The following is a 22,723-nucleotide window of genomic DNA, read 5'->3' on the forward strand; positions in this document are numbered from 1 at the left end:
ACCGGGTGCACAGAAAGGTAAAGGCAAAGTGCAAGAATAAGGCAGCCAGAATAGCCATAAAAACTCTATTTACCTGCGAAGGAGGACTGATTATTTATTCTTTTAACTACAGGTAAAATATCTGTGTTCAAGGGAAACTCCTCCAAAAAAACAGTTTTTTTTTTGCCTAAATATATAAAATACAATTCTCAGCAACTTTTAAATATTCATTTATTCCTCTTTTTCTTTCGTTTTAAAGTAATGCGCAAATGTAATTGTTATTAAAAGCAGCATCTGCCTGGCTATTTATATTATTTTGCCTAATTATATAAAATACAATTCTTAACAACTATTAAATATTGATTTATTCATCTTTTTCTTTAGTTTTAAATTTATGCGTAAATTTAATTGTTATTAAAAACAGTGTTATTTTAACTGGCTGTTTATATTCTCTGCACTGCTGGCCCTGACTCCTGAAACAATATCTTGCAAGTCAGGTGATTAATCGACCTGGAGAGGAACTGACTTTTTAATATTAATTTGTTCCTCTTTTTCTTTCGTTTTAAAGCTATGCATTAATTTAATTGTTATTAAAAGCAGCGTCTGGCTGGCTGTTTATATCCTCTGCACTGCTGGCTCTGACTCCTGAACCAATATGCTGAAAGTCAGGCGATTAACCGACCTGGAAAGGAACTGACTTCTGTTACACTGTTATAAGTGTCAGAAACAGCGAATAAAAAAGGGACAGACAGACGCTGCTTTCAATGGCAATTATGTTGCGATGAATGTATATTAGGAAAGTGCTTAAAATTACGTTTCTTATACAGAAATAGTATTTGGGTGGAGCACTTCAGCTTAGAGCTTTGTGTGACAATAAAAGATGTTTCACTGTTATACTACACACCTACCTACCTTAGTATCTTTTCTAAAAACAAAATGAATATAGAGTTTCCTAATATGAGCTGGACACTGGCAGATGCTCGAAATGCTTTCTTTGGCCATTAAAGGGTTGGTTCACCTTTAAATTAACTTATAATACAAGTATGGGACCTGTTTTCCAGAATGCTCGAGACCTGGGGTTTTCTGGATAATGGATCTTCCGTAATTTGAATCTTCATACCTTAAGTCTACTAGAAAATCATGTAAACATTAAATAAACCCAATAGGCTGGTTTTGCTTCCAATAAGGATTAATTATATCTTAGTTGGGATCAAGTACAAAGTACAGTTTTATAATTTTTTTAAAAGTAGGATTATTCGGATTAAATGGAGTGTATGGGAGACAGCCTTTCTTTAATTCAGAGCTTTATGGATAACGGGTTTCCGGATAACGGATCCCATACCTGTATGATGTATGAAATGTGCAGTTGGTTTTAATTTTTTTATTTGTGGTTCTTGAGTTATTTAAGTCTTTATTCAGCAGCTCTCCAGTTTGCAATTTCCGCAATCTGTTACTCGGCTCCAAATTAGTGATGGGTAAATAAATTTGCCAGGCACAAATTCACGGCGAATCTCTGCGTTTCGCCACCGGAGAATAAATTCACAAAACTGGTGTGAAAATTTGCTGGCGAAAATTCATCGGCGTCAAAAATTTTTGGACGCACGTCGGAAAAGTTGCTTGCGTCAAAACCAGCGCGTATCAACATTATTAGGACACCCATTGACTTTAACACCGGTGTCAAAGTTGACGCTAGCGTCAGAATTGATTTGGGCGTCACAATTTGCGTTTCGTGAACTTTTCACCATTTCGCAGGAAATTCGCACAGTTTTCGGCAAAGTCAAACAGGACAAATTCGCCCATCAGTACTCCAAATTACCCTAGCAACCATGCATTGATTTAAATAAGATACTGTGATATGAATGAATAGGATTATAAACAAGAAGAAAAATGAAGGCCAATTGAAAAGTTGCTTCGACTTAGCCATTCAATAACTGAAAGGTGAACCACCCCTGATAATAGGAGTTATTTACAAACACAAGAGCAACTCCCAATTTTTTACCCTTAATGCATTGTTTTTTCCCATGATTGCAGTTGTGCTCCAGACGTGCACCCCTAAATGACCCCTCCCCATTGTGGTCAACATTATACGTGCGCCATTAACCTCTCGGATGACCCAGACACATTAAATCCATTTAATTCCTGACTGTAATCAGGTTCTGCTAAACGTAGGACTTTATTGTCCAATACAAACATTCAGCAGCAGTGTTTTATACAAGGCTTTACATAGAAGGAATTTGTCAGGTGCCTCAGGTGCTTGGGAATATCCAGTTACTTTGCTGAAAGAAGAACTTCGAGCCCAGTCCACGGCTTGGGTTTTTCTCATTAGCCAAGAGCCATATAAGGACTTCTATACGAAATAACCCACCGAACGGGGAGAAAAAAGCAGAAAAACACACACACATAAATCATGAGGCTTCCTCGCTTCTTGTCATCCGCTCTCCTGCCATACTGAGAAGCTTTCATAAGTCCCTGATATTAAATGAAATAAAGCAAATATGGAAAATGTTTGGGCTGGCCAGGTGACAAGACATCAATATCACGTTACACGCTGAGTTTTTGAGAATTTCCTAAGAAAATAATCTCTTTATCCGAGGGATTTCAACAGACCAGGGCCAAGGCAGTCGGGGTATAAAGTGGTCCAGAGCATTGGGCAAAAGGTTTAAAACCATATTGGGGTATCGGAGGTATTTTTCTTATCTTGGGGGGCATATGTAGAATGGGTTTTTGGGAATTGGCGTCTGTTTCCCTGCTGTAATTCTGAGGAATGTGAAAGCATGGGACGTTCATGTAACCAGGAAAGAATTTAAGCCCTGAGTGCAAAAACAAACTTCTGAGTTGAAATTAAATAGGTATTGGATCTGTTATCTGGAAACCCGTTGTGCAGAAATCTCTGAATTACGGAAAAGCCATCTCCGATAGCAGTGTCGGACTGGCCTGGCGGGATACCGGGAAAAAACCTGGTGGGCCCTGCCAGGCCCAGATCTCTCCTTGTGAGGAAGCTGCTTCCTCCCTCCCTGGCCCCAGGCGTGGATGAAAGAAAAAAATGGTAGAGCGCGGGGGGCCGGAGGGAGACCAGAGGGCGCTTTGCATCTGGGGTGGGGGTCGGAGAGGGTGGGGGGTCCTGAGGCAGCAGCCCCAGTGGGCCACAGGCCCCCTAGTCCAACACTGCCCCACAGACTCCCTTATAAGCTAATAATTAAATAATAATAATAATATAACAGTACCTTGTACTTGATCCCAATTAAGATATAATGAATCCAAATGGGTGGCAAAACAATCCTATTGGGTCATGTATAGCTTAATTGGTTTTTTAGTATGATGATCCAAACTACAGAAAGATCCCTTATCCGGAAAACCCCAGGTCCCGAGCATTCTGGATAACAAGTCCCATACCTGTACTATTAAACCTTATACAATGTTTCAAGTGGTTCTAGAGTCTAGAGAAAGGTGGTGGTTTCCAATATCGATACAGCTTAAAAGGGTTGGGGGGGAGCATTATCCCATATATAGATATAATCACTAAATAACCTATGTCCATCACTGCTAATGAAAGCACTATGTCCACCGATCCCAGTGGCATCTCTAATGCATCTTAGGAAATCAATTGAAAGGCTTTGGGAACCTTTGCTATTGACTTTGCACAATTAAGAAGGTCCACACTACACAAGGCTGCATTTATGGCCGACACTTGGGTGCCTTGCTTTCTCCTGCAGAACTATATGATGTTGAGTATAGCTACTTGAAGGCATGTGCTCTTGTGCTGATGAATCACACACTGTACTGAATGGTAGATCAGTTTTTGGAAGGCCAGGCCATGGCTGGGAACACCAAAGATTTTATACATCTTTCTTCCATATACATGGGAGCTTCACAAGGAGGAGTCCTAATGACTTGTGCTTGGGTTAGTAATATATCACAGGTGCCAACTGGCATATGTAAGATTAATCTCATAATGCACCGCTGTGGGGCCTGGATATAATTAGCAATTAGGCCTGCATATGATTGTTGCCTGGTCTGGAGGCTCCTTGAGTGCCTGTCCTACACCAACCCAATACCCCAGATCCCTCCTTTAACCTTGACGAGTTTTACCTCTTGTGGGTCTCTCCATATATGATATTATATTCGTTTTGCTAAGGGTAAGGGCACACCTGGAGATTCGGGGAGGTTTAGTCGCCCGACGACTAATCGCCTCATCTTTGGAGCGACTAATCTCACTGAACTGCTTCCCAGTTCAATGAAAAAATGCCTGCGCCAATGCACTCGCAGCGCTTCGATTTCCGAAGTCACCCGAAGTTTCCTCACGAGTAAACTTCGGACAACTTTGGAAATCGAAGTGCATTGGCGCAGGCGTTTTTTCATTGAAGCTGATGGAAGACAAGGGGAAGCAGTTTGGGGAGACTAGTCGCCCCAAAGAAGAGGCGATTAGTCGTCATGTGACTAAATCCCCCCTGAATCTCCAGGTGTCCCCTTACCCTAAAACTCATAGCATAGCTAAGCTGATGGGGCTGAGGGTGATGACATTCTTCCATAGGCTTGAGTACTAATGTATAAAGTAAAGATTCTCCTCACCACCAACCAAACACTGACTGAAGCTTCTCTCTCCACTCTACGCCTGGTTGGAAAGTGACTAGGGCTAGCATAGGAAGAGTCAGGTATAAAGATAAGTCTTGAAAAAAATACTTGTTCCTACATATTTCACAAATATTTCTATTCTCTTTCACTCTGGGGATTAACTAGAGTTCAGGAATGGTCAAGGGTGGCTTCTCAGAGGTCAATTTCTGGTAAAAACAAGCAAGTTCTTGATTGGAATTCACTAGGAGGATGTTGTTTTTCTATGGTTCTACTGTCCCTAGCAACCAGACAGTTGTTTTACTAAATTAAAGACAAATAAGAGAAGGTCTGAACAGAAAGATATATGTCTAATATAAGTAATTCTAAAACAACTGGACTTGCTCAGTAATCATTGAAGATGTTTCACTACTCATCCGAGCAGCTTCTTCCGTTCAACTTCAATTCAAACGTGAACTGAAGAAGCTTCTCGGATGAGTAGTGAAACATCTTCAATGATTACTCAGCAAGTCCGGTTGTTTTAGAATTACTTGTATTAGATATACCATGACCTGGATGAATGCAAATCTTCATAGTCAGAAAGATATGATATCTCTTAAGCAGAACAACTGAATAAACCCAGCAAGTGCTAAGTGCCAACACTAATCCCCTTATCTATCTCCCCTGTAGGCTTTACTGACACTTGCAGAACTTGCTGCAGAACAGAAGCTGCCCTGAGTCAAAGGGAACTGGCTTTGAAATTGTTCCGTTGCCTTTAGGCATTTACATAATGCGGTGAATCCCTTAAGAAGCAGCCTGTCCGTACAAGCCATAGAGGAACTTGTATATAATAAACATGTATGTTCAAGTCACAATTTATTTTAATTAAAATGCATTGAATTACTGTAGATATTAGATATAAGCATTAATTGGTTTCCAAGGCCCAACCAATAGCATCTTAGTATTTACCAATAAGTTCAGGATTTCCTTCTGGACTCCAGTAGACAATCAAGGTCATACACTGACCTAGTGTTATTGCTGCCTGCTGGGAAATAACTCTACCTTGCTGTGAATCATATCAGTGAATCATATACTTCCAACTCTAGATATCTATATTTGTTTAACCGCCAGTAAACAGCACTTTTCAGAGATAACAAACACATAAAGGGAAGCGGTATGACGGCCCAACAATGAACATTATATAAGTAGAGATTAACTGCTTCTCAGTCTCAAAATAAAAAACTCCCCGAGTTTTGGTATTTGCCTTGATAAGAGCTGCACCTACGCCAGCCCCATTATCTGGAACATATCATAAGAACTCCAGGAACCGGCCATTCTAGAAATGCAGCCTCTGGGAAGCACTGGGGAGTGCACAACAGTTGTGAGCAGCAAGTTCTGCACTGGCAAAGGCATTCATTGGTGGTTGGCTCCATGTTGGCATTAGGAACCTTTCTCCCTATTAAGACTAAGGGTTATGATAATCAATGGGATCTCTACCCTAAGTAGGGGGAAGAAAATCTTCAACTTGAAGACCCCTCCCCCTTCCCAATATTCCATTGCAGGGTAAAGATTCCATACATGGACAGATCCTCTTATTTGAAGAGGTTTGCCAAATGACCATACCTTTCCCCAATATGCCCACCTTGAATGGACGATATGCAGTTGATCCGATAATGAGCCCTAGGGCCCAATGATTCATGCAGTCGTGGGAACGAGAACCACATCAATGAACCAATTCGGTCCTTAATCCAATGCAGATTTTAAATCTTTTGATCGACATCTGGTTGATTTTCAGCCAGATATTGGTTCGGGGAAGCCTGTTGGAGGGCAATATACACTGACCAATAAGCTGTCGACTTTGTCCGTCGGCAGCTTTTATTGGCCCGTGTATGACCACCTTAAGTGAGATTAAGAGACTACAGAAAGTGATACCTTTTCCGACCCGTGGTGGGATAAAATGACCCAGGAGGGTGTTTATTGTCGGAATGTGGTAGATTAGACCCACCAGATGAATAAATGAAAAGGGGAAAAGGGTCCAAAGTCATCTACTTTCTTGCCTTTCTCTTCTCCTCTACTTTTATCTCCCCCATTTCCATCTCCCCCTTATTTTCTCTATTTTAATTTCCTTTTCTCTCCCTTTCTGTACACCCCTTCTTTTTGAGTTTTGATGACTTGAGAGACCACCAGCACTGGATCCTTCTACAATATTACCCAGTATCCTTATCAGCAGGAAAATGATGTCCTGGCCCCATTCTGTCGGTGCAATTTCACTGGCCGTATTGTGGGAACCTTGGGGCTACTGCTTCCTTCCAGGATGATTCATCCGAACTGACTGCCCAGGTGCAATGGTGCAGCATGTTTGAACACAAGTACCTTTAAAGAATGGCATTGATACATGGCTCCATTTTAGCAGTTGTGGTTGTAAATGACCCCTAAATACAGAAACTATACAGAAGTGCAGCTTTGAATGCAAATAACTTTAATTAGTGGCATCTAACTGTGGTTGTGTTTAAAAATGGCCCCTCGTGGCACGTTTAAGTCAAAAGCCTCCAAGCCAAGACGAGTTAATGAAACAGCAGCACTGACCGTATAAAAGAAAAGCATTTCCCCTTTCATTTCAATATGATCTTTTCCACCCTGGCAGCTTATAATGGCAGAATTATGGAAACATTCAGCATGGAAATGTATTAAAAAGTATCACCTCCAGGAAAATGACCACTGGTTCCAGTAACACCTGCTGAACTAACAGCGAGTGCAGCTGAAGGGAAGGAATAGAAAATATACAGGTTGCTCTCCTGGAACTGAGAACGTTGCACCATCCAGGCACACACTAATGTTTTTATGGTAATGCCCCAATTTAAGTGTTCAAAGAGACAAACCATTAGGAATAGTGTGCTGAGTTTAAGTTGATCTCTGTTGATACTCATTGATCTTGGATACTGTTCTGTTTCACTTTACTACAGTCTGATGTTATCTAGTAGTAATAAATCTAAAGCAACTTGTGTAGACTGGGCTTCAGAGGACTTCTTCCACTTCTCTCTTAATCTTCAGCTTTCCCTTTTTCTTCCATAAAGGGATACTGTCATGGGAAAAAAAAAAAATTCAAAATGAATCAGTTAATAGTGCTGCTCCAGCAGAATTCTGCACTGAAATCCATTTCTCAAAAGAGCAAACAGATTTTTTTATATTCAATTTTGAAATCTGACATGGGGCTAGACATTTTGTCAATTTCCCAGCTACCCCAAGTCATGTGACTTGTGCTCTGATAAACTTCAATCACTCTTTACTGCTGTACTGCAAGTTGGAGTGATATCATCCCCCTCCCTTTCCCCCCAGCAGCCAAACAGAAGAACAATGGGAAGGTAAACAGATAGCAGCTCCCTAACACAAGATAACAACTGCCTGGTAGATCTAAGAAGAACACTCAATAGTAAAAACTCATGTCCCACTGAGACACATTCAGTTACATTGAGAAGGAAAAACAGCAGCCTGCCAGAAAGCATTTCTCTCCTAAAGTGCAGGCACAAGTCACATGACTTGGGGCAGCTGGGAAATTGACAAAATGTCTAGCCCCATGTCAGATTTCAAAATTAAATATAAAAAAATCTGTTTGCTCTTTTGAGAAATGGATTTCAGTGCAGAATTCTGCTGGAGCAGCACTATTAACTGATTCATTTTGAAAAAAACTAATTTTTCCCATGACAGTATCCCTTTTAGTTGATCTCTGTTGATACTCATTGATCTTGGATACTGTTCTGTTTCACTTTACTACAGTCTGATGTTATCTAGTAGTAATAAATCTAAAGCAACTAGTGTAGACTGGGCTTCAGAGGACTTCTTCCACTTCTCTCTTTATCTTCAGCTTTCCCTTTTTCTTCCTTAATGTTTTTTCTATCCCATTTTGCTGTTTGCTCTTACTTCAATGATGGAGAAGGTCAAAGGAGTGAGTAGATGGTACAGTCAACTGACCTCCAGACCCATCAAGAATCTTCCTTGCGCCCAAGTAGACCAGTTCAACCAACTGCTTGTGCAATCTAGTTTCTACATTGAGATTTATAGGCTCAACCTACAGAGTAGATAGAAGGTTAATACAATAGACTGGGTTCTGTTTAGCCAGAACACTAGACAGTATACAGAACAGAACCCAGTCCACCCACTTTCCATTTGATGCCATAGTTACTTCTGTCAGTGTACACGCAGATATTGGATTCCATGAATAGTTCTGAAGGTTTATGGCATTAACGTTACAGGGTGGCCTTCCTTGTTTTATTATAACTAACATATATTGTTTCACATGAATGAATTAATGAGTAAACTATTGTCTAAATCCAAATTCAAACTATGGCGCCGGGATCTCTGAGATCTTAATGTTAACATGGGTTATTAAGAAGACATTTATTTCTCGGTGCCGGAAAAGTCTATAACATTCCAGACTAAATGGCGAGAGGTTTATTTATAAAGGTACAACATGGAAGCCGGTCACTTTATTATGGTTTATTTATAAGGAACCATAAGTATTTTGTAGTGGCAAAATGACACCGAAAAGCAGATCTGGAAAGTTGTGAGAAAGGGCCTGGCTGATAAATTCGGAACTGAGATGCCCAGCTGGTGTTAACTAAAATTCCCAGCATTCCTCAGCCGCCATCAAAGGATTATGGGAATTGTTGTCCAACACCAGCTGGTAGGTGCAAGTTTTGATGTCGAACAAATTTCTGGATTGTTAACATTTCCGTCCCATCCTCCCGTACTGTACATTCCCAAACGGTAACAGCATGGAGTCTGTTTACTTAAGACCGAAAGGTGCAAGAGGGCACAAAACTTCTCTGGGAATTTTCACTTGTACTAGTTTTGCCTATTTACAAAGCACAATTTTCACAGTGATTTTTTTTTTCAATTTCCAAAATATTTCAGCGGGTTTAATTTTTTTTCTTAATGAGGAATTATATCTTACTGATTTACTATTGTGGACAATAGGCTAAATAATTAGGGATGAGTTTGTCTTGTTTCACTTGATGCAAATTAGCTTGGAAATTAGCGAAATTTGTGAGCGTTAAAAATTGTGTTTTTTTGATGGGGGAAAAAACTCCTAATGAAGCTAGTGAATTTGTTTAGATTGAGAAAAAATTAACTCCAATGCGTTTGGCAAGATTTCAACAAAATTCCTCAATTTCACACATTTTTCTACAGTTTTGCTCATCCCTATAAATAAAAATAAATAATAAATTGCAGTCAACCTTTACCTGATCAAAGCTAAAGCTGTTTAAGTAAAGCTGAAAAGATATAAAAGCAAGAAAACTAATCTTTTTTCCCCCTTAAATTTTGTTTTGCATATTTACCAAGCACAATTTTTCTTTTTAAATCATCCAGAATTTATTTTTTCCCAAAGTGATTTTTTTCCCCATTGGCATATTTTTTTTTTACCAAGGAGTTTTGCTTTTTGATTAACTATTGTCCAAAAAAGCTAAAATAATAATATTTCAGGTATGGGACCTGTTATCCAGAATGCTCGGGACCTGGGGTTTTCCAGATAATGGATCTGCTCTACTAGAAAATCATATAAACATGAAATAAACCCAATAGGCTGGTTTTGCTTCCAATAAGGATTAATTATATCTTAGTTGGGATCAAGTACAAGCTACTGTTTTATTATTACATATAAAAAGGAAATCATTTTTAAAAATCTGAATTATTTGATTATAAAGGTGTCTTCAGGAGACAGCCCTTCCATAATTCGGAACTTTCTGGATAACGGGTTTCCGGATAACAGATTCCATACCTGTATAATTATTTAGAGTCTCGTCTTAAAGTTCATATTCTCCGATCTAGAATAGCCCAGATATATTCCGGGAGAATTAGAAATGTAGATACAAATTAGTTTTTTTCTGCAAACCATAGTAAAAGTTTTATATTGAAACCAGGAGTCTACTGGATAAGGGGTCTTTCCATAATTTGGATCTCCACAACTTAAGTCTACTTAAAGAAAATTTAAACATTTAGGGGCCCATTTTTTGAACCTCAAATTGAACTGGTCAAGTTTTTAAAGGGGAAAACTCGAATATTTAGAGGAAATTTAGATTTATTATACCCCAAATCTGATCTGAAATTACAGCATCTCAAACCTGTTGAGGTCCTGTAGAAGTCAATGGCAGATGTCTCCGAAGATGTTTCTTGACATTGTGATCCGCGCTGGTTTTCTTCCTAAGGATTAATTATATCTTACATAGTTGGGATCAAGTAGAAGCTACTGTTTTATTATTACAGAGAAAAAGGAAATCATTTTTAAAAATTTGGATTATTTCGATAAAGTGGAGTCTATGGGGAAAATTCACTAAGATTCGTAGTTGCGCCAGCATCCGCTTCGCCGCACTTCGCCAGGCGTATTTTCGCCAGCGCTACGCAAATTCACTAAAATCCGAAGTTGCGCTCAGGGGAAGCGTAAGGTTGCGAAGTTGCACTAGCGTTAATTCGCCAAGCAAAGCGAAGTTACGCTAGCGATGCTTAATTTACATACAGCGCCAAATTGAAGTTACAATGGAGGTATATGTAGCAGAACTACACAAGCCTGGGAAACCTTCAAAACAGCAAATAAAATTTTTATTTTGCCCTACACATGTGCCCACTGTATAGTTAAGGTGCCATATGTTAGGAAATGTAGGGGGGAAGGAGGGGAGCCCCAAAAAAATTTTCGAACTTTTTCAACCTATCACCCATAAAAAAAGAGAAAACGTCAGCGTTTTTTAACTTTTTTGGAAGCAATCCCTATCTACTCTATTGCACTTCGCCTGGTCTGAGGTGGCGAAGGAAGTCTGGCATAAAATATAGCGTTCAGTACAATGCGCGCGTCAGTGAATTTGCGTAGTTACGTCCTTTGCGCAAATTCACCACGCGTAAGGGTGCGAATTTTCGCCAGTGTCCGTTAGTGAATCTGCGTATTAACGAAAATGCGCTACGCTAGCGAATTAACGCTAGCGTTAGGCGCTTCGTTCCTTAGTGAATTTGCCCCTAAGGGAGATGGCCTTTCCGTAATTCAGAGCTTTCTGGATATTGGCTTTCTGGATAAAGGATCTCATACCTGTACATGTGTATTAGTGATGGGTGAATTTATGGATTTGCTGCAAATTTCAGCATTTCGACGCCCATGAATGTTTTTGTGAACTGTGGTGAAACTTTGGCGCAACAATTGTTGTACATCAAATTCATTTTGACACCCATTGACTTTAATGCGTTTTGCCAATTTTCCGCAGTTGCGCGTTTCTCAAATTTTTCTGAGAAAATCACTATATATAGGAGGAGATTTTTGTGTGTAAGGGGAACATAGTAAGCGTTACTTGCTCCAACAGAATGCGCTTTTAGTACAATTTACTGAGCCGGATCTTAACAAAAAAAGTCTTTCAAAAAAAGTGTTTTGGAGTCCAGGTGTTTGAGGGCAGAGTTCTGCCAAAATATCGCCCTTTTGTGACTGTATAAACAGCTTGTTAAAATGAGTTCTGCAGAGCCGCAGCACATCTGCTCCGTGCCATTTCCAAAGTACTGTCTGTTCTGCACATGAAAGCAGAGTCTGGGCTGTTGTTTCAACACAGTGAATTCTCCGGACAGAAGAGCTCAGTGATTAAAGCCATTCAGTTCTTTCTTCCCAGTGTTGGGTCATTACGGGAGGAACTTCTTAATAGATACAACATGGAAGGAGCAGAGCGGAGTGCGTATTTCTTGCGCGCAGGGCTGGAGTGGTGGCAATGCAGAGAGGCCAGGTGGAGAAGTATTAAGATTTATATTTGATGTTTCCAAACTCGCAGCCCTATAGCTCAGCAGTTGGCAGTTTGGGCCAAAACCCATGAGAGCTATAGTTATACCCACCAATAGGGCAGGTTACAACCAGACATCCTAGCTATGAGGCCAGCTTACCAACAGGCAAGTTAACCTCTGCTCTGGTCTCCTTTTATCCACCCAAGCTAAGCCACCTACACACACAAGTTCCACCCCATTTTGCAAACACTGGGCACCCTTTCATCCATAGGGTGCCCTTAAGGTGGCCATACACAATAAGATCCATTCATTTGGCAAGGTTGCCAAACAAGCAGGTCTTAACTTGATGTGCCACCAAAGGCCTCTGAGTACTTGGAATGCCAGGGCCTATTTTGATACCCAGTCCTGGTGTCAGGACTGCCAGAAGTACCCGACCCAGGAGTACCCGACGGCGCTGTTTACATTCCCGGCGGTCACAGTGAAGATCCAAGATGGCGGCGCCCAAGCTGAACACATGGCTGCAGCGTCGCTGCATGATGATGTCATCACTGGTGCCAGGATCTCGTCGTAAAAGGGCGCCCAAAACACTGTGACGGCGCCCAAGAATAGGATTTGCTGCCGTTGATCCTGGGTTCCTGTTTGTGTTTCCTGATTCCTGCTCCCAGCCTGATTCCAGCCTGTTTCCAGCTCCCAGCCTGATTCCTGCTCCCAGTCTGTTTCTAGCTCCCAGCCTGTTTCTGCTCCTGCCTTGGTTCTGACCCCCTGCCTGAACTCTTGATTACTACTGATTCTGCTTAACCCTTTGGATACCGCGACCTTGCTCCCTCAAGAGGGCTTCCTCCTTGATCCTGACTACCTCCCTGGAGGGAGCTCCCGGCTCCCTGACACCTGGATATCGGGTTAAACCTGTTCTGCCTAGGAATGAACTGATTATAACAAATAGAAATGGGCACTGAAGAGGACCACATCAACTAGCCAACACAGTCCTCGATTGCCAAAAAAATGAAACCTGCTTGATCTATATCTGCCCGGTTTTTGGCCTGATATAGATCGGGGAGACCTGTCGGAACACCCCCTACATGGACAGATAACTGCTGAATTGGTCTAAAGGACTGATATTGGAAGCTTTAATCTGCCCATGTAAAGCCATCCTTATGGTCATCTGCCACTGGTCCTGGGTCAACCTTTTTACAAGGTCCATTCCTGCTCTCAAACTAACCTATCTCTCAATTGCTTCCTGGTGACTCTCTCTGGAAAACCTGCCTTCTATTATGTAATCTCTGTTGTTAACAAACTCTTAGGGGCATATTTATCAAGGGTCAAATTTCGAATTCAAAAAAACCTCGAAAATCGAATTCTAAAAGACCATCCGAAATTAAGTCGAAGTTTTTTTTCGGTTGAATAGGTCCGTATTCAGCCGAATCATACAAATCGAAGGAATATCACATTCGGTAGAATCAGATTCAAAGTTTTTCCCAAAAATTTTTTTCAAAGTCCACCTATTGACTCCAAATAGGTTCTAGGACAGGTGTCCCCAACCTTTTTCATCTGTGCACAACATTCAGATGTAAAAAGAGTTAGGGAGCAACGCAAACATGAAACATGTTTCTGGGTGGTGACAAATAAGTGCCTGTGATTGGCTATTGGTAGCCCCTATGTGGACTGGCAGCCTATAGGAGACTCTGTTTGGCAGTACATCTGAAAGAGGGTACCAATAGTGTATTAAACCTTAAGATAGGTAGCCATGATCTAAATAAGCCTACTTACATTCGGTAGAAGCGTTAACCAGCATTTAAGCATGCTTGTATCTTTAATTGATTATACTGACTGATTTCCCCATGTTTTTATTGGCTCACTCCAGCATGTATCAGAAATCTGCATGGTAGGGTTGGTTACAGCAGGGAAAAAGGTTAGGTTGAGGAAGCACACTCATAAATAGTGATGGGCGAATAAATTTGCCTGGCATGAATTTGCGGCGACTCTCCTGTGAAAATTGACCAGTGAAAATTTGCCGGCGTCAATTTCCGATTTTCAAAATTTTTTAGGGAAAACTTTTGAATTCCTAAATTTTTTCGTGAAAATGTTCGAATTGCTCGATTTTTTGATGAAAATGTTCGAATTGCTCAATTTTTTTTTAGTGAAAACTTTGAATTGCTCGATTTCTTGCTGAAAAGTTTCGAATTGCTCTATTTTAGTGAAAACTTTGAATTGCTTGATTTTATCGTAAACACTTTCGAATTGCTAGATTTTTTAGTGAAAACGTTTGAATTGCACTATTTTTCCGTGAAAACGTTCGAATTTCACCATTTTTTTGCCAACTTTCCGATTTGATGATTTTTTTGTGAGTTTTTCTGAAATTTTGCGGGAAAGTTGCAATTTTTTGGCAAAGCGAAATGGGAGAAATTTGCCCATCACTCTTCATAAACCATTTATATCTCAGAATCTATAAGCAAAAATGATACAACTTATTATTTAAATAGATTTATGAATCATTCGCTACGGTTTGTGGGAATGCTGATATGTATGAAAGTTCCCCTTTAACTCAGCAGAAAGTCTATAGGTGCAGATTTGCTATTCCGTTAATAAATATTTGATGTTTGTAAGGCTTGCTTCCAAGGAATTCCGTTTGATAATCGGTCAAAAAGTTTTACAAAAAAAAAAAAAAACAGGTTCCCCACCTTTGGCTGCTTTACAAATGGTTCCTTGTTGCTGCACCTTCCAGCTGTGAGGCCTGGCAGCTCCAACAGAATATTTTTTTTATTTTCTGTTATCTCGGAATCCTCAAAAGGTTTTGCCCCGAGGCATCTCTGGGGAGACAGATCCTTCAATAATGAGTATAATACAGTCATTGGGCGATTTATCAGAAATAGCATGTACTTAGAAAAGCGCTGAAATCTCCTAGACACGCACACACATACAGATAAGTAGCAGCAATTGTATTCAAATTACAATGCAAACGCAATGACGCAAGAACGCAAGCACGTAAATACGCAAGGTTACAGCGGGAAGCACAAACCGTTTCCGGTTTGGGTGGAGCACGTACCGCACAGAGTAATGGGATACAAATCGCTCTGTGCCAATAGTCGCTGTGAATTGTCTGTTCAAAAAAGACGATCGTCTTGTCGCCGCGATTTACTTTTTTAAAACGTTGGCGACAAATCGTCCAGTGTGTCCCTACTCTGAATCTGTGTAATAGTAGGATGGGAGATAAGCCAGACAAGAAGAAGGGATCTTTGTGGACCTTTTAAGGTCCCAACCATAGGTAGAAATTTAGGGGAGTTTTATCCATCACATTTATTCCCATTAAAATTACCCCAAACTGGCCATAAAGGTCCTGTTAGTCATGTGCTCATTATCTCTTGACATGAAAAGCATTGGGGGACAAAGTTCCCCTACTTCCCCAAAATGCCAGAAATAAACATGGCAAGTGTTCCTGTTCTACTTCCATGACTGAGCCCTATCCCTTTAATTTACCTGCAACACAAACATGGCGCAGTCATTGATCCTTTCCCACCGCATGACCTTATATGGCGACTTCTTGTGCTGTTAAGCCGCAGCCAATCAGAGCCAATAGCTGGCAGAACAAAGTAGGCATGCTGTTCTGATTTTCTCTCTATTTCTGAGCGATATGATGGTATCTCCCAAGCATTGTAGCATGTAATCTTTAAAGGATTTGGACAGATGTTGCTGCATTCATCTGCGGCCCATTAGGCCACACGCATTTCCCTTCCCAGTGTTTTCCAACATGCCGCATTCTTCCTGCCAGCCAACAAATGTGCTTTTCATATACAAAAGCTTCATCAATCCTTTCTTCTCCGGCTGTGCTATCACGCAGGCGAATCACACTCATTATGACGTAACTCCCCGTAACCTCCACCCATTAACCTCTTCTATTGTAGGAAGGCCTTGTATTTACAGTCGGGTAAATGTAGAATTATTTTCAAAATGTTTTTTCCTCCTTACGTAAATGAACACGTTATGAAGGTCCACTTGCAGGTTCAGACTTTTCCAAGTATCCATTGTGCCTCAGTAGCCCTTAAATAATATTATAATCCCCTAACAAAAAAAAAAATCAAATGGAGGGGAGTGTGAGCCAATCAGGAATTAAGGTTTGCTGTCTATTGGGCCATGGTCAGCCGATAAAGGCACTAAATAGTCACTGAGCCCAGGTTGTAGAAAGCAAGTTCAAAATAACTAGTGATAGGCGAATAAATTTGCCAGCATTCTGTGTTTTGTCACCAGCAAATAAATTGGTAAAAGTGCAGGGAAAATGCGCCGGCGAAAATTTTGCGGCGATGAAAACTTCCCTGTGACGAAAAATCCCCTGCGACAAAAAAAATCGTCAAAATGAATCAGACGCCCATTGACTTTAATGCATTTGCCCAAAATACAGTAGGCGCGCGTATAAAAATTTTGCGGGCGTCAAAACTGACTCAAGTCAAAATAATTTTGACGCCCGTTGACTTCAATGCATTACCCAAATTTTTTTGGAGCTTCACAAATTCCGCAGGAAATTTTTCGACAAATGGAAATGGGAAAATTCGCTCATCTCTAGAAATAACCAATAACTAAAAACCAACAAAAATACAAGAAGGAAGGCTAACTGCAAACTAAGTATGTCAAGATCTACATTATAATAATGCTCTTTCTATAATGGACTAGTGAGGGGCGAATTTATTCGGCAGGCGCGAATTTGCACGATTTGTCGCTGGCGAATAAATTTGCGAAACTGCCATTTCGCAAATTTTTTTTCGCCCATCACTATAAAGGACTTTGATTTTAATCACTAGTAACAATTTTTGAGAATAAATAGTCATACAAATGGTGTATTATTCGCAGTCCACTAACAACTTTTTTACATTAGCGCTGTCCAACGTCTGCGATACAGAAGGCCGGAATGTTTCTTGTCCAATAATGGAAGCCACTCCCACATTTAACCACGCCCACTTTAAACAACGCCCATGTTATCACAAAAAATGTTAAAGGTACAGTAACACCAGTGTTTTCAAGTAATGAAAACATCATGTACTGTTGCCCTGCACTGGTAAAACTGATCTGTTTGCTTCAGAAACTACTGAACAATCTTACAAACACCATGGTAACTAATCATTTTCCACTCAAGGAGTAGTAGCAATAAGGACACCCACCAACTGCTCCTGGAGAAGGCTCAGGGACATGCTAGGGGTCTAACTCTGGTGCCATCTTTGATTCTCTGGATCAGCCCAATGACTGGCGGTTCCATGTCTGATGCATTCGGTTTCAACGTCGTTTGCCTCTTTGCTTAAATCTGTTGCCCATATGTTGTGCCCTATAACGAGGCACCGTGTTGCTTTTAGAAAAACAAGTTTTAAAACTTTGGATTTTTTTTTTTTTTGCATTGACCCGTGTGAAATTGAATTTGCAGAGAAGGTGAGAGTGTGAAGCCCCCCGACGCTGTGCAGAATTACAGCTTGCTGAGCAATTGGGCAGCACGTACCTATATTACAGAGAGATATGAAAGAGATCTCCAGTTACCAACTTCATTACCAGGAACTGTCTCTAAAAATACAAAGTGATTTACTGGCCAAGTGACATAGCACCTGGTGTGTATGAGGTGTTTTATACATGTAAAAGGTTATTGAAGCAGCAGCGCAGATACAATTTTTGCTCCGTTGCAGAAGAAGAAATTAATATATTTTATGGTCCCATCATACGGGCACCCAGAGTACCCACCAACCCTGCAGCACTTGGCACATGAGCAAAGTCCTTTCCATAATGTCAATAAAACCTGGGGACCCTTCTGCTTCCAGGGCTCCAACCATATTAGCCCATGACAACTCAGCTGATTCACTGGGGCTCATTTATTAACACTGGGCAAATTTGCCTGTGGGCAGTTACCCATGGCAACCAATGAAATGGTTGCATTCATGGTTCTACTTGCAACTGACTTTAAAAAGCTAATCACTGATTGGTTGCTATAGGTAACTGCCCATGGGCAAATTTGCCCAGTGTTGATAAATGAGCCCCACTGTGTTTCCATTGGTATAAGAAGCACTCAGACACTCCATATAGTATTAGAGAGCTTATTGTTATTCTTCCATTTAAGAGAACAGTAACACCAAAAAATGAAAATGTATTAAAGTAATGAAAATCGAACAAATTGTTACAATTGGCATGTTTTGTCTTCAGCAAGACTATTATAGTTTATATAAACAAGCTGCTGTGTAGCCATGGGGGCAGTCATTCAAGCACAGGATACACAGTAGATAACAGATAAGTACTACTATAGTTTATATAAACAAGCTACTGGGTAGCCATGGGGGCAGCCATTCAAGCACAGGATACACAGTAGATAACAGATAAGTACTACTATAGTTTATATAAACAAGCTGCTGTGTAGCCATGGGGGCAGCCATTCAAGCACAGCAACACAGCAGCTTGTTTATATAAACTATAGTAGTACTTATCTATCCAGTGGCGTAACTAGTTGTTACTGGGCCCCATCGCAAATTCAATTTAGGGCCCCAAAATATTTATAAGTTGGCCTATTTTACCAAGATATATTAAAATTGCTAATTAATTAGGGTCTCACTGGGCCCCCTACACTCCTGGGCCCCCCTGCAACCGCAGGGTCTGCATCCTCTATAGTTACGCCCCTGTATCTATCTATTGTGTATCCTGTATGAATGGCTTCCCCCATGGCTACACAGCAGCTTGTTTATATAAACTATAATAGTATTTCTAAAGCAAACCCATCAGTTTTACCAGTGCGGGGCAACAGTACATTATATTGTCATTCATTCCTTTAAAACATTTACATATTTTTTGGTGTTGCCGTTTCTTTAAAAACAACTGCAGCCCGCCCACCTGTCACCACTCAATATTATTTAAGGTAAAGTTCCCTGCAGGGAGATCAGGTGAGTTTTAAGCACCACCGCATTCCATCGGGTGACAGCCGAGGTCAAAAGGCCTAGTGTACTATTGGCCTAAGGCACCCATTGTTTCTTTCATTATAAGGAGCACTCAGCAGGACTTCATTTATAATAAAGGAAAGTGTAAGCACTGGACCATTAAGAGGCGCACATTTAAATCCCTTAAGGTGACCATAGACACACCGATATTATTGTACAAAATAAAGATTTGTACAGTATTCTGTGAGTGTATGACGGGAGACGAGACTTGGATATCGGCTGGTTGATCGATTGGTCAGTTTGGAAAATTTTGATTGTTGATGCATCAGATAGAAGTAGAATCCTATTGTTTCTAAACAATTCATGGAGCGATATACAACATTTTCTGGGCCCCCCTACAAGCAAAATGAATAAAAATAAAAGCATCAGCTGCCCGGGCCCCCCAAGTAAAAAACAAACATCAGCGGCCAGGGCTCCCCCAAGTTAAAAAAAAAAGTAGTGGCCATAGGTTGAAAAACAAAATCGGTGGACATCGCTCGACTCCTACTTCGGCAAAACTCAGCTTCTACTTTGGTGCAGCCCGGCTCCTACTTCAGCAGTTCAAGGGGGGCCCAGCTAATTCAGGAAATGCAGCACGGCTGTACCCCCCTTAAAATATAGAAGCCATTGGGCCTGGGACAATTGTCCCCCCAGTGCCCCCCTGATGGCAGCCCTGTATCTAAATGTTTGTATTGAAAGCAAACGATCTTTGGTCGCAGGAAAGATCTTAAATGTTACTTCTATGGTCACCTTTAGAGCCTTTGCACTTTATATTTGTGCCCCTCTCCATCCTCCATGCAAGCTTTGCTCAGCACCTTGAGCGATTTAAAAATGTGAAAATTAGTCATCATTATGATTATTATTGATAAGCTCATCAAGTTATTTTGATTCCTGGGGAACCATATGAATAGTGCATTTTTTACCTGCGCTCGGTCCCATCTGATATATGGGTGGGATCAGTCACCATGGGGAGGGGTCAGCACTTTTACATCACCATAGAAGAGGGCTCATGATTGAAATTTGATCCTCCATCCACCCAAACTCACACCCAGGGCTCGCTCTGTGTTTTTATAGAACCATAATCAACTGGGGTTCATTGGCTAAACTCCAGTTGCATGGATGGATGCAACAAATTTGGGGTGCCCTGCAACTCAGCTACTAAGTTCATGATTTGCAATGAAGTATACCAATAAGTTCTACATCGGAGCCTATTCTAGAGCTGGGACTGACTGAGGAGCCTCCCCAACATATATTTGTCTGACATCATTGACCCAAATGAAGGACTCTATGAAACCATGAAAGTCTATCTTTGAAGTACAGCTCCTTGAGGTTCATTAAAGAAGTTATAGACCCTATTTGCTTGTGGAGTAGTTGCTGTCATGATCTTTAGCGTAAAAGTAGTATGGCGACTCAGTTTGTAGCACTTCTTAGGTTCTGGGTTAGTTGAGTTTGATTCTGGCCAGGGTAGAGTTTGTAAGTTCTGCCATTGTCTGAGTAGATTTCCTCTGGTTACTCCAGTTTCCTCCCAAACTCCACATTCATGTAGGCAGTGCGTGTGACTGTGATAGAGACCATAGATTGTAAGCTCCGCTGGGGATCTGACTGACAGGAATGATGTAGGATCTCTGAAATAAACTGTGGAAATGTGTTGACACTATATAAATAGCAGATAGTAAATAAATAAGATAGAAGCCCAATCTTTTGACTGTGATGTAGAATACATTGACATTTCAGTCTGACATTGAGGGGGTTATTTATTAAAGTCTGAATGCCAAAAACTCGAAAAAATTTTGTTGTTTTTACTATAAAATCCAAATTTTTAGTGGGGAAAAAAACTGAATTTTTCTGAATTTTTTAAACCCAGAGGGTGTTAAAAGTCTGAATAAAAAAGTACTCCACCCCAGACCTGCCTAGTTCATGTAGAACTCAATGGAAGTATTGCCAGGGATATCCTGATCTTCGCGCGGTTTCGTACAATAATCCGAACAAGTCTGAGTCTTCGACAGAAAATCTAAAAAATACTACGATTCCATTTTTTTCACTATTTTTCAAATTTTTCCCGCATAGGAAATTTTCTGAAAAATGTATTGATAAATAAGGGGGAAAAACCCGTGCGGATTTGCTCGGAGTAGTTTTCAGAAAATACTCAGTTATTTTTGAATTTAGATAAATTATTCCCTGAGTTTCAGAAGGCAAATAATGATCTCAACCTATCTTCCCACTGGCAACTTAAAGCCATGTTAGATGCCACCAGGGCTTGCTCGGATCCTGTATGATGCCAAACATTTCCCTCGTTATTCATCTTTGGAGTCTCCAGCCAAACCATTCAACCATTTATGGCCATGAATAAACTACTATTTATTTATTTATGTAGATATATATATATATATAAAATAATTTAATAATCTGGCATTGTTTTTCAGCTACAACAACCTATGGATACTGCTGCCTCTACAGTATCTATGACCACTGGAGCAGTTGGAGATATGGTTGTCAGGGGACCTTCATGTTTTTCTCTGTTGCAGGCAATATGGCATATTCTCCTATAAAATAATGATAAAGCAGAAAAGGAATTTACCGTGAGCAAAATAAGCCATGCAGCAATACTTTAAGAGAAAACAGATGGGAAAAACGAGTCCTGCTTATTAACTGGGTATCATCATATCTCACGACACCAGTATATTACAGTATCTTTTCATACTACAAAGCTGAGCTAAAGTGTTATCTAAGCTGAGCAGATGCCCCAGTCGGGAATCTGTTGGATATTTATCCAAGAAAGTTAACATTTTGGAGTTGCCACATTACATTACTTTATTCTTGTTGCTAAATCTACAAAAAAATACAACCAAAATGTGTTCTTGTTAATGCGCCTTTCACACATATGGAGCGACTGCACCTCTTTTGTTTCTAACAAACCCCCTTGTTTTTGTAGTTGCATAACAAGTTGTACTCTGTGCTTGTGCTGGAACATGTGCATCTTCTCACTACACATATGTGCGATTGCTCAACAATATAATGGCACCAAGACCATCTGCCAAATGTTACAAATAAATGGGGATATTCTGCCAACTGATCTTATACAGCAGTAAAAAATATAAAAATACCATTTTATGTGAATATATACTTTCAATCTGTAATGTTAGGCAGCCAGACCAAGATTTGCCCCAAAATCTGATATGAATTTAGGGAAATACATGTCAAACAATCCATGCATAAGAAATGATGGGTATATAATAGTGATGGGCGAGTTTATTCGGCAGGCGCAAATTCGCTGCGAATTTGCCGTGTTGAAAAAATTTTGATGGCGGTGATGGTTCCAAAAACGGTGCCAATTTTGACGCGTTCAGATAGAAACACATGCCCATTGACTTTAATGGGCATCGGCATCAACTTTGAAGCCGGCGAATTGTCGCAGGCGTCAAAATTGCCGTTTCGTTAATTTTTTCGTCAGTTTCGTTGTGAAGCGAAACGGGACAAATTCACCCATCACTAGTATATAACTGGGCACACACATAAAGATCTGC

Source organism: Xenopus laevis, chromosome 4L (assembly GCF_017654675.1).
Source record: "Xenopus laevis strain J_2021 chromosome 4L, Xenopus_laevis_v10.1, whole genome shotgun sequence".
Lineage (NCBI taxonomy): Eukaryota > Metazoa > Chordata > Amphibia > Anura > Pipidae > Xenopus > Xenopus laevis.